The sequence below is a fragment of the Notothenia rossii genome (assembly GCF_949606895.1).
Source record: "Notothenia rossii genome assembly, chromosome: 3".
Taxonomy (NCBI): domain Eukaryota; kingdom Metazoa; phylum Chordata; class Actinopteri; order Perciformes; family Nototheniidae; genus Notothenia; species Notothenia rossii.
The window spans coordinates 33,407,225-33,420,652 of NC_136901.1; the positions used below are offsets into that span (position 1 = coordinate 33,407,225).

General features: G+C 41.1%; 1 long non-coding RNA gene across 1 annotated transcript; it reads left to right on the plus strand.

Annotated features, from left to right (window-relative positions):
- Positions 1-620: 620 nt before the first annotated feature.
- On the plus strand, positions 621-9,039 carry LOC307033573. Its single transcript, XR_013806561.1, has 3 exons — positions 621-684; positions 851-932; positions 7,639-9,039. It is a non-coding gene; the product is annotated as an uncharacterized lncRNA (long non-coding RNA).
- The last annotated feature ends 4,389 nt before the right edge of the window (positions 9,040-13,428 follow it).

The following is a 13,428-nucleotide window of genomic DNA, read 5'->3' on the forward strand; positions in this document are numbered from 1 at the left end:
TACTTTTAAACACTTGGCTCGAGGGGTAACTTGAAGTACTTATTCATGATATTAAAACATGAATGACTAAATACGGAGCATGGAAAAAAGAAAGCAACCTTAATAAATATTTATTGAGAGTTTAGCACTAAAAACGTTGTGGTTGTAGTTTGAGCAGATTTGATCTGACAGTAGCCTAGACAACATGAGCAAATAGCTTAACACCTATTCGTCATGGTTTTGGATTTAAGTTTTTTAATTTTCAACCTTTTATTTTGAAATGTTCTCCTCCTTGTGTCTTGTCTGATCCTACTCCCTGGCCGTTCCTCAATCGCGAGTACACATGCTGCAGAACAACTATTTCAAGTATACTACGTATGCATTTAAACAGTCCTTTGGTGCCATTCAATGACGTAGTATACTTGAAATACAGTAGTTGCTCTGCAGCAGTTTTACTCGCGATCGAGAAACGGCCCGTGTGTTTGCCTTCCTGTCGTCAGTTTCCCTGGTGTGTCTGATTGTCTGATTGTGTTCACCTGTTGCCCTTGTGTTTCTAACTCCCCTGCCCAGCTGTGTCTTGTCCTGTGATTACCCTTCTGTGTATTTAGTCTTGTCTTCCCCTGTGCTCCATGTCTGTTCGTCATCATTTCATGTCCCTGCTACCTGTCGTCTATGCTTGTCCATGTCTCCTGCCTGTTCCCGTCTGTAAGTTTGTTCCCGTCTGTCGTGCTCCCCGGTTATGTCTCTGTTAATTAGTTTCTTGTTTTTTCATGCTTTCGGCTTTTTATAAATAAAGCTCGTTTTTTGTTACCCTACCTTTTTAAGTCCTTCTTAAACTGCACTTGGGTCCTATTTTCCCCAAACCTGACAGTTAACACATGATGATGGAATTGCTGCCATTTCCTGACCGGTGCATGGAAATACAAGACATCAGCAAGCCTGAGGAAATCAAGGTAACAAAAAGTCTGTTCTGACTCTTACGTTGACTACACAAACTATTCAACAATAGTTATTCTTTTGAATGATGTGTCTAACAGTTTTTCAGGATCTTTAATATCTAATGATATTGATTAATTTAGTATGCATAATTTTCTTTTATTAGATATGCTAAGAATATTAAAAGTTGCCTAAAATTGAGTTATCTTATTACAGTTAGTGCAATCCTGTGGGATAAGAAGAGCATCAGTTTTCCTTGAATGTGTTTCATTAGTTTGTAATATTGAAACATCTGAAGGGTACAAGCTGTATAGCAACTGTAAAATGAATCTTTATGTTGCACTTTATTGGAGGTTATTTACCTAAACGGTATGCAAGCGTCTTAGCTGTCCTTCCGATTACATTCTTGCTTCTTCACAACTCCACTTGCACTTGATACAGGTGTTATTGGAAATTATTCTCCATTACAGCTTTATTTATCTCGATAAAACCTCTGAAAAGTTGTTTTGAAGTAGTCGTCTCATTGTGTGTTAGTGGCTCTCAAGATACGAATTCATGGTTATTTTCAAAATGTCATGGTTTCATGTGTCAGAGTAAGACAAGAGTGGTGGAACATATTTGGAGTAGAGAGTTGATTTTTGAACGTTGAGTGGTGGTTGTGTTGTCAACGTTCAACTGACGCCAGCAGTTGGAAGAAAATGCCTAAGAGATGAGAAAGTATTTTTGAAAAGCAGGAGGAAGGGATTTCCTGCATCTTTACACACAAGCTTGTTAAGGGTTCCTCCAAGCTCCTATCAGCAGGCACAGCTGGATATCTACCGAGAGCTTTTCTCACACACACACACACACAGGGCTAAGGATTCAGGGATTTAGGAGTTGATCGAGGAGAGGGTTTTAAAAGGCATAGTGTGGGGAGACTCTTGGAGTACACTCAAATGTCAGCGACCGGAGCGATGTTCAGGTCCGAGATGACTTCTGCATGGACTGTACTGAAGCCTAATGAGAGGAGCTGTGTGAGGCTGCGGTGTGGAGAATCATCCTGAAATTGGTCTTCAACTTTCAAAATGTTCCACGAGAGAGAGGTAACTTTAGCTCCAAATCGACTTCACACTTCATCCACAAAGCCAAACTCGGTGTATGTGCAAAAAGAGGGACGTGTTCTCGCCCTACAGATACATGCGCATGATACACAGCATTGAATCCAGTTTACGAGCATTTTGCAGTAGAGCCTGTATGTTTTATTTGATGCCACAGCTCCTCTTATGGTCCATTGTTTCAGCGGAAAATAAAACATGTAATAAAATAGAATAAAAGCTGGAATGGAGAGGTGTGGCATCACAGCAGATCCATGACCTCTGTGAGCAGGAGCCCTCCCTCCTCCTCCATTTAATCCTGCCAGGAGTTTAATTTACTGCCCAGAGTTCCCTCACACAATTTCTTTAAAAGTACTTTTTATGAGACTGCAATTCCATTTCATAGGGGGCCCCGTACAGTAAATCCTATTTGCGAAGCGTCGTATGCGGTCACATTAACATGACAAAAGTGCCAGTCTGCACTCCTGTGCTTTGCTCTTGCCCGTATTATGGCCTGCTGAAGCATTTTATAGGATAGCAGAGTGCCAACCCGTGTCCATCAGGAAAGTTGTAGGCTACTATAGAGGCATAAGTGTCGATGAAATGGGACGTAAAAGCGGCTCAGCTGCACAAACAGAACCACAGATCTTTAGATAGGATGTTGTTAGAGCAAAGTTCAGTGGGATCAAAGCTGTGAAAAAATTGAAGTTGAGCGCACATTTAAACAAAAGTTAAAAACTTGTAAGCATCAGTCAACAACACCAATCTGTAAGCTATAGCTTCTATAATACCGCATTATATCCATATCAGTACTATAAATACACATTTCCCACTTGTAAATCCACATTTACATATTTTTCCTGCAGGCAACAGCTGGGACTTTTATTCCATACTTAACTGCTTGTCAACTCAAAATGTCTACCCACAGGCAGACTAAGCCATACAAATGGAGCAAATGAAAATATGTCATCCCACTCTTTCAAATCTGTTGATTAAACTACGTCTGCAACCAACCATTATTTTCATTTTCTATTAATCTGCCATTTCCTTTGTCCGGTTTGTTCTATTAAACATCAGAAAACAGCCATCAAGACATCCTCAAGCACAGAATGACACCATATCATATCTGGTTATGTCTGATCATTAGTCCCCGAGCGCCAAATATTTTTCATTTATATTGTTTGAGTATTTGCTAAACAGACTTCAAAATGACTTTTGAAGATGAATCCATCAGTAAAATATTTGTTTCATTTTTGTGACCAGCAGTTCAAATTAATCTTTGCTGCTTATAATAAATGTGTTCCCATAAATATCATTTTTTAAGCTACATGTAGACTTCTCTGCAGATATTTGCACAGACAAATCAAATATTTTCAACATTTAAAACACTAATGAGTTCATTCGCTGTACCAAACATGGATCAATGACTAAATTAGTTAACAAACTTTTAACAAACGTGCATTTTGAAAGTTCAGAAAAAGTCATAACTCTAGAGTCATAACGATCTAGGGTAAAGACAAGTGTGGTGTTTTTTTCAGCAGGTTCCAGATGGGGAGAATGGGAGTTGGGAGCCAGAGCCATATGGTCCTGTTTCATCAGCCCATCTCTCGTCATTAATGAGCTGTGATTGATTGTATCATCAGTGCCGCTGTGTGTGGCTCAGGTACTGATGATAACAAACAAAAGGAGCTAAAGTTCAGCTACCTCTGACCTCAATGCTTAACTTTTTATAGCCTCACTCTAAAATCCTTCAAGATAAATAGTTTGGACCATATGTGTCTCCTTTTTAAATGAATAGATAATCATTTCAAGTTATTAACGGTGGCTACAAACTACTCTTCCAAATATGCATATCCAGGCATTATTTAAAGGAATAGTTTTATGGAAGAATGATATATTAATGCTTTATTGGTAAGATTTTGCGTCAACTATGAGCTAGCAGCTCGTTAGCTTACTTTAGCAAAACAACTGGAGGGAAATATGTAGCCTAGATATTTCCAAAGATAGCAAAGTGACTACTGCTGCCAGCACGACACAATGCATCCAACAATACATTATACCTTGATTTTATCCATACAAAACTTTAAGTACACAAATAAATAAAACTTGTGGGCAAAGTTTCCGACTGTAAAAACGGACACAATTAAAGACTTTTAAAAAAATGTCAGCAACGAAATGACATTCTCATCTCTATCACGGTTAAAAATCAATTTCCAATCACTACTCCAAGCCACCGAATCTGATCACATCTGGTTATGTTTAAAAAGTCTGTTCACAACACCTGTTTGCGTCTTGTCTTGCTTCAAAAGAACACAAAGACTAACACCGCACTAAGCCGGCAATCAAAAGTTCAAAAACTGCTGTCTCTGCAAGTTTACAATGGTAACCTTCCAACGTGTGACAGTATTTACATAAAGGATTCAGGCTTGGTTGGAATATTAATTATTGATGCGAACTGAAATGAATGATTTATAACCAAAGCCAATCAGAAGCTGCCGTCTCCTGGTGCCACCTGAGGGATATTATATATTTATAACTCAAGGACATGCTGTCATTGTTTAGGCCTACCTACTTATTCCTTGGTTGCAGAGGAGCAAAGCTTATGTTTCCCTCTCCATTGTACTTTGCCATCAAAGACAGGTGCTATTGGCTGTTCAGCACAAAAAAGGGCTCAGGAGACAACTTGTGGCCTTCATATTAAGTGTGCTCTTGTAGGGTGTATACCTGTGGTACAAACTTTAATGTCAACGCCCTTATGAAAATACAGAATTCACACTTTTCCTGAACCCTTCTAGTGAGTAAAGAAATAAGATTTGATGTTCACAAGTTCAATGATAAACTTTACTATCGAGCTATTCATTTTCTCAATACAGTCAAGGACATGTTCCGACCGAGAGCCATCAGTCATGATGGTGAGCAACAACATTCATCTGATAACACAAACGCAGAATAAAGTATCTGCCATAGTCCATTTGTATTATTCTCATTAGGAACAACGCTGTGCTTGTGAATGCATTTAGCATGGTGCCATTAACACTGCATTTAGAGGCATGCAATATGCAAAGTGCTTTTGATGAATGTGTTCTATTACCACAGACAGTAAAACAAGGTAATATGTTGATGTGGGCTGGCTGGAAATATATTTGCTTGCTTCAAAGTGACTCAGTCTCCCAAGGGACTGGGGCAAATTGTGATCGTCGCTTGGAATTAACCCCCACTCTGATTGGTGCGATTTTAATTGGAGGTCGAGCAGGTTACTGTAGAACATGACGTACAATTGATAATTAGGAGCCTTCCGATATGCGGAGTACATTAATTCCTATAAACGAGTTCCCACAATGGGCGGGTTCATAGGTTGTTAATCAGACTCTTCCTGTGTGAGGCAAAGGGCTGGAATCCACTTTGCACACATGATTAACTCTAAACATAAATGTATGATTTCAAAAGAATCCACATTATGAAGTCTCATCCTCTATGCAAAGATTCCTAGCATGGCATTTCATTAGCTTCCTAGCTACACTGTCATGCAATAAGTATTCATCTTTTTGGTTTAGGTTAATTGTAGTCCTCGTATCGGTTACTCACTTTGCTCGTTATAGTCAAAACAATGTCACGTTTAGCCCCAATTTTGCTTCTTGCTAAAATATAAAGCGCCATTACTTTTAATTATAAAATGTTCTCCTTTGGTTACACCCTCGCCTTTATAAAAGACACTTGAATTTACCGTGAGGATTTAACACTTGAATTAGTTTGACGTCATCCATTTCAACAAAAGGGACAGTGCATTGTATCTTATAATGGAACATACTCTATATGGCATGTTATATGTTGAGAAGATGCCCACCTCTCTTTGGCTATGGCACAAAGGCTCTCTCTTGTTTGCTGCTGCCTATACATTATCCTGCTACAACTCCACACCCACACAAGCACCACAGCCTGTTTGAGAGTGCAGTCCTTATTATTTTTAAGTGTCTAGCTGTAATGAGAGTTCCATAAGGCACCATCAAAAAAATACATTGCTCCATTTACTTGGTGAGTCTTTTCCGTTTGTTCCCACCACTTGCATCTGCTACGTGAACATTGAAACCTTGAGCAACATCCATATGCTGCAGCGAGTCGTTCTTCAATACAACACTCCAGATGGACGTAGCTGCTCGTGAGAAGAAATGACACGCTAAAGGCATGAACCCATCTATAGCTTTCAAAGGGCTTTTCTCCCATTCATAAATCAATAATTTTCCATCATCTGCATTCACACAGTAAAATGCAACACTGCATGATTGTCAGCGTACAGTGGAGTTCAAAGGCTTTGCATATTCGTGAGAATTATGCAAGCTAGTCCCTCTCATGGCTAAGCCTCGTTCTCATGATGGTGCTCGAACCTATTCTAAAAGGATCCTGTCTGAAGTGGGGGCCATTTGAAGTGGCTTTGGCAGCAGCTGCTGCTGCTGGAGCTAGTTACCCATTGCAGGAGATAGGCGGACCCATTGTTGAAGAGCAGGCCAACTGTTCTTGCTCTGGTCGTTCGGACATGGCCCTTTTCACAATTATCATTCGGTTACGTGAGGGCTTTGTGTCCATGGCAAAATGACAAGCCATTAAAGGGGATATGACAGAAAGAGGTGTGAAGTGAATATGATGTTATTGATGTCACTATGTGGTTTGTGTAAACTATACTGTGTTTGCAAAGTGAGAGATGTGCAGTATCAAAGCTGCATGGCAATATAACAGGCCCAAAGCCCAAGTGTGAAACTGTTGGACATTCATAAAGGATTTAATTGCTTCTGTGCTATCATACTCAGCATAAAAGCTCTATTTGATCATCATTCTGGTTACAGTGTACTCAGACTCACACTTCAGATCACCATCAAACGTAAGTGTTTAAATAAGAAATTGTCTGTACTGTAATTTGTTTGTAATTGTCCTCACTTTGTTTAAGAAAAGAGGACACAACTGTATTTGTACACATAGTTGGAATATATAGTTACAGTCCAGATCATTATTCATTCATGAGTGACTATTGGAATACTGAATAAACAATATAATGTGGTGATTTCTAAGTAAATATACATTTGTTTGTCATCCAGTGATTTTAAGACTGCAGTGTGCGTCATTGTCTCCTCTCAATGTTGCTTGGCAAAATGTCCCTTTCATTTGTCATCTTAAAATGCAGTTTTAATTGGGAGATGATGTGATTCAGCAACTGTTATGGCTGTAATCTTTCCTGGGTTGAATTTGATTTTGTAAGTCATTAAACAAATTATGTTTTTAGAAAAAAAAGAAGCAGAAACCCCTCTCTGGATAGTGACGACAGCAGGATTATTATGAGGAATTGTCAATTGATGCAATCATAGAAATGTTCTTGGCAGCAGTGTCATTGTCACATGTAAACTCAACAAAATAAACACATTTGCATTGTAATGTGTCCAATACCTTTGATAATATTCAACTGAAGCACCATTAGGCTTAGTATTGGCCCTCCTTTAGAAAACATTGTTTGGATTATCATGGTTTACAGAGCCTGTGTCTGCCCCCTTTGCCTGGCATGCGTTATCTGCAGTCGCAGCTGTATGGCACCAAGTACAGCATATCCCCCATCTGCTGATCCAGTCATGCACTCCTTTATTTCCATCCCTCTCTTTCTCCCAAGCCCACCTGACGGACCCAGCGGAGGAGCTAACCTGCTACGAACATGGCTGCTCCACAGCGTTGGCACCAAGCAAACCCTTTCCCTTCCTGGAAGAGGCTGCTCTACAATCTGCATGGGCTGGCTGATGGCTGCACTTAGTTCCACTCCCTCTTGCCAACATGAACAGGCCCCCACTGGAAACGCTTTAGATGATGTGCCAGTGTTCCCACTATCCCTTGAATGGCCATGAGGGTATTCAGCCAAAATTGCTGCTGCTGCTTTGGAATACGCCAAATAGTTATTCTATTGTTGAAGCTGACGTCCGCCACCAGGGAAGAAGACTATTCCAAATGTATGTCATTGGCCGGGTATTCCTAATATTGGCTTCTTTATATTAGCAACCAGCCATGCTGTTTCTTAAAGCTGATCGTAGTGAGAAACTCATCAGAATTCCTATGATATGACTCGCACACATATGGTCTACCTGGATTTTATGAATGCATTCATCATTCTGCCATAATTGCATGAACTTACTAATACACAGCAAATGCTACCAGAAGGGAGTTTGGTACAACATAAAGCTGATTAGCATGGCTGCAGAGTTGGAAATCACAGTTGGCAATTACGCTGATACAATTAAAGCAGCAGCAAATATACATTTACATTCCTAACACATTTTAGACTAATTGAGATGCTCATGAATGTTAAAAGTAGAGCATTTGTCCCACTTCAGAAGTTTCCCATTCAAAATGAGCTGTATATAAAAATATTACTGCTTATTCAAAAAATAAGAGCTGCTGTTGCTGTTTGATTTAGTAACTTTGTATGCCAGAAATAAATGCACAGCATAGACAAAAACTAGAAACTAAAAGGGAACGCAGGGGACCTAGGGGGAAAAGGAAGTCATTGTGTGCTTTTTGCCTGATTAATCAAGCCTGCATTGAACTGCGTCACTAGCAATACATTGTTCTATTAGCATTGTTTAACAGGAAATAATGTACTCTGGGAGGAAGGGTCAGTCGGGAAAATGATAGTGAGAGACAGAGAGTGAGGGAGGAAGAGGAGCACGTTAAAAGGAGGAAGGTCCTGGGTGTGTAGAAAGGAAGCCAAAGCCTTCGGGGACTCGGAGTACAAGGCGGCAAATCTACTTGATGAAGTGCCTCCCTCCGCAGCCCCCTTCAACAGTCATTTCCCTCTAGTGCGCACCAAGCCAGAGCCACATACATCTTCCTGTTGCAAAAGATCTCATTAAGGACCAGTAGATGGGACGTCACTTATCTTTATCAAACATACGCATAAGTGCCCCCTTATGATGCCCTCCTCCCACTACTCGCTCTCTCCCAGACTTAAGACTCAATGTCTTAAAGGCAACTCTTTTTAATTTAGCTGCATAAAAAGGAAGATGGGAGGTTAGTCCAATGAAATGGAACAACTTTCTTCATTACTAAGCAAATGGCATGGTTTTTTTATTTCTCCGGCAAAGACTGGTTGTGGGGGGGGGGGGGATCAATGACACTGTAATGGGCATAATTAGCACTATAAAGTGGAAGCGAGAGCCATGAGAATACTGAAGTGAAGGCTGGTTTTAATGTCGTAAATTACACCTTGAAGCATATTTCTACTACATGTTCCGACAAACCTGTTAAGTCAAGTGTCCTTTATATTGGAGGTTGGGTTTTAGTAGGATTAGTCATTTACAGTAGTGAATGGGCTTGAAAATGCCCCATTTCCCTAAAGAATTAGAGGTCAAGTCCCTTTCACATATGAAAGGACCTTTAAGACCTCGTGAGCGAGTGAAAAATGGTGAAAGTGTATCTGACTGAAAGACAAATCAAATGAAACTTTCTTTCCCCTCAATCACTAAGCATGAAGAGAATGTTTAAAGGTGGGTGACCTGCTTAAATTCAATTTCCATCCTCAAAAACGATCTACATCCTCATAAAAAGGTTATTCAACATGTTCAGAATGGCAATTAACATAAGCCAAAAGAGAAATGTCGACCGCAGCTCGCTCAGGAAGCTAAATGAAAGGAAGTGTGATGAGGCTGGGGCTCTTCTTTACCTCTGTGTCTCTCAAAGTTCTTGGAACCACCTTGACACTTCGTCACATGCCATCTATTGCTCGCCATTAGTTTGTATTGCCATTTGAGTTATCCTGGATGTAGTCCCGTTGAATATGCACATTCGGACATCAAAGTAAACAGAAATCACTACTGCTTATTAAAAGTATTAACACGTTGTCACTTCTGCTCGGATTCAAGCATTGTGAGGCACAATACTGAACCAGCAAGCTTACAACACTAAATGCATCTTTAATATTAAAACATACAATTGATCATAGTGATTTAGAAGCACTAGGCCAGGATTTTTACTTTGTTAATGTTGTGCAATTTTCCCCTTCCGAGTAACCAATATTGTGCCTGTCCCATGTTGAGTTAAATGCAGTGGCGTAACTATCGACGGTGCGACAAGCCAGCAAGGGGCCCATGCAAAAAACAAATATTTGCACCGGGGTCAATCACAACCTTGTTACACCACTGGTTAAATGCAAATGTCCACGTGCTAACATGGCTATACCAGATAACCCTCTTCGGATAGAATGTTAGCATCAATCAAAACACAGGGTGCATTATGTCATGTCCACAATTAGATAACAATATTCAAGTCAATATCTAATTGGCTGGTCCCACAAATATTCATCAATCAGTGAATCAGTTCATAAGTATAGCCACAATAGTGTGTATATGTTCAGAAACGAATAACCTGCAGTTTTAGAACACCAGTCTTATAAACTCCAGCAGGCTGTTTTTCCCAGGACTAAAATAGGGTACCAACCATTCTATACCCTGAGCAAACTAATCATACAGCCTTCATCTCCTCCTGTTACTACCAGACCTCTTCTCCCTCTGCCTGTCTCCCTTTCTCTCCAGATCCCATTCCATCCACCTCTCCTCTCCTCTCTTGTCACTCACATGCTCTTACTACAAAGGTGCCCAGATGCCTCAAATCTCCAGCATTGATCTCCTCCAGCTAAAAATGGTGACCCACATGGGATCCGCCTCACTAATCACTGACTGAAACCACTCTGGGCTCTCAGGCTGGGAGATAAAGACAGCCGCGAGCTTTACTCAGCTTTAGCAGGCCTCGGCGGCTGTCTCTGTCGGGACTGACAAGCAAGAATGTTTCTGAGGTGAAAAATCGCCGCCGGCCAGCCTACTGCGAGCTCTCTTTCCATCTCACTATCCCAAAAGTTCCAACACAATCTGTGGAACGAGCACAAAGAAATGTCACCTCTGGGCTGGCGTGACGCACTCAGCACAGCAGGTTGAATCGGCACCAGGTCCGCATGCATAATATTTGACGTTTCATTGTTTTTTAATGTTTATTATCATTATTATTTTTCTCTTTTTTGCCAGCCCTCGAACTCTCACGGGGGGGTTGTGTGACAAACGATGAACAGCAAGGCCTAGAGAGTGAGCTTCGCATGGTTGCACAGAATCCACAATTAGCCATTTCATTAGCATCCATTAACATTTCATTTTATTGTGTATATGGGGGAAACAGTAGTGGAGGTGAGGGCAGACGCTGCATTTTCCCATTGACCCGTGAATACACACAAATGCACTCTGGTGGCACACTAATGGAAACTCCTGTTTATGCATATGATTACTGGGCAGAGCCAACTGGGAACCATTAACTATTGAAAGTTATAGAAAGAGTTGGAAACATTTGGAAGGGTAAATGTGCACTGAGGCTAACCAAGCAGTTATGTTACAAGTATATTGCACATCATATTCCTGACGGATGATAGACATTCTGCAAAATGTAAGCTTTAATATGAGATCTGACTACACTAGTTAATACATTTAAGATAGTGACTTTGTCCGAAAAACCGATCTATACAATAAAGTAACATGCTGTCCTCAGTAATGCGCGTAAATGGTTGTGTTGAATGCAGTAAGCCAACCAGAGTTAGTTTTCTACTTCTACCATGATTTAGTCCAAATAAAAACCATCCTACATTTCATTGACTTCCATTGCTTTAAGTTTGGTTGTGTATAGTGCATATTAGTGCAGTCATCCAGGGGTGTGTGTTTCCGTGTGTGCTGGTGCTTTCAGGGTCTCTGCCTCTGACAGTTTTGAGACACTCAGCTATGGAGACGAGCTTTAGGATCTATTAATTTCAGTGGAAGCTTGGTCATTACAAAAAGGTAAACGCTGACATTTCAGGCATCGTGTTATTTTGACTGACTGCCTATTAGAGGGTGTAATGTGGCGCGCAAATGTATACTGCAAGCCTCAGTGCCTCGGCAATGGACAGTGAGAGTCGATGGCTCAATCCGCTGGTCTTTATTTAGCAAGGTCGCTCAGGACATTAGTAGATTTGGACCCAGGTAATGCAAAGCCCAACACACACATACCCGCACAGTCACTATTGATGACATTGTTGTCAGCAGAACTCTTTACTTTGAAGAGCTAGCACTGTTAAGAGCCTGTCTCCATTTACAGTATATTGGTTCTGTTTATAGGAGATAGGAGTCATAAATCCATTGTTATGGCTTTTTGTCCGACTCTTACTAAAGGAAAAGCTCGAGACACAATTTCTGATCAGTGGTCCTTACCGCCTCACGACAGCTTCTGCAGATTGGATTGAGTTAAACCCCCAATTGTCGAGCTGTGAAATTTAAAACTTTTAAATTGTCACTTTCCTCGCTCGTGAAATATAAACTATAATGGTTCACAAAGATATCTTTATTGACTCCTTTGACCCGCTATAAAACCATCAGTTTGCTTCAAATGATACATTATGTGCAGTGAAGGATTACAGACAAATAATTGACCCATCTCCTGTGACGCACCAGGCCCTGTCATTTTTAAAATAAGGAGCTCTGCGTACGTCAGTACCCTGTGTTTTGCTAAACCTTTCAGTCGCTATCAACATCAAGCAAGAGGCTTTCAGAGCCTCTGTGGTTGAACTCTGTGTCTTTGAGCGGCTGCAGCTCATCGAGCAAACAGTTACTTCTATGTTTCCCATCGGGAGGAGAAGACTTTGTTTGTCACCCCTTGAGGGTGTCTCATAAGTCTGGCCTGTTTCCCCGTCTTGTCTGGCTTTTATAGCTGTGTTGTTATATCAGGGGGTGTGGGGGGGTCGATGGTTCATGGAGGGATAGGCACACCCCTCATAAAGGTCCTCGTTTGAAGAAAAAAAAAATAGGGAGGACTTTTTTTATGGGTCTAATTGGAACTTGGAAGTGCGGCCATGTGGGCTGCCGGTGGGGATTAGACCGGTGGCTCAGTTGGCTGACTCCTGATGGAACACTATGGACCCAACGCAGACGCTACCCTTGTTACCCTGGAGAGAGAGTGTGTGTGTGTGTGTGTGTGTGTGTGTGTGTGTGTGTGTGTGTGTGTGTGTGTGTGTGTGTGTGTGTGTGTGTGTGTGTGTGTGTGTGTGTGGAGGCTACAGCCCTGCTCCAAAGCGATTTGTCTCGGCCAAAAGGTTCCCTTGTCCTTCACAGATGGCTGGGCATGCACCCCCATTAGCGGTGGAGAAAGAAGAGCAAGGGGATCACAGAGGCGGAAGGGACACCTGTGTGTCAGCTTAACAAATAAACTCTCGCTGTGATCTATCTATGCACTGGATTTATTTTATACATAATGTAATTCACACTCCATCATAGACAAAAACACATCATCGGATATATCCAATGCGGTGTCGGGGGAAGAAAAGTTACTGAGCCAAGCAGAATCTCATGACTCCTTTGAAAGAATTAGCATTTCAGCCCATGGGGGGAAATGACAGAGTAAGAGA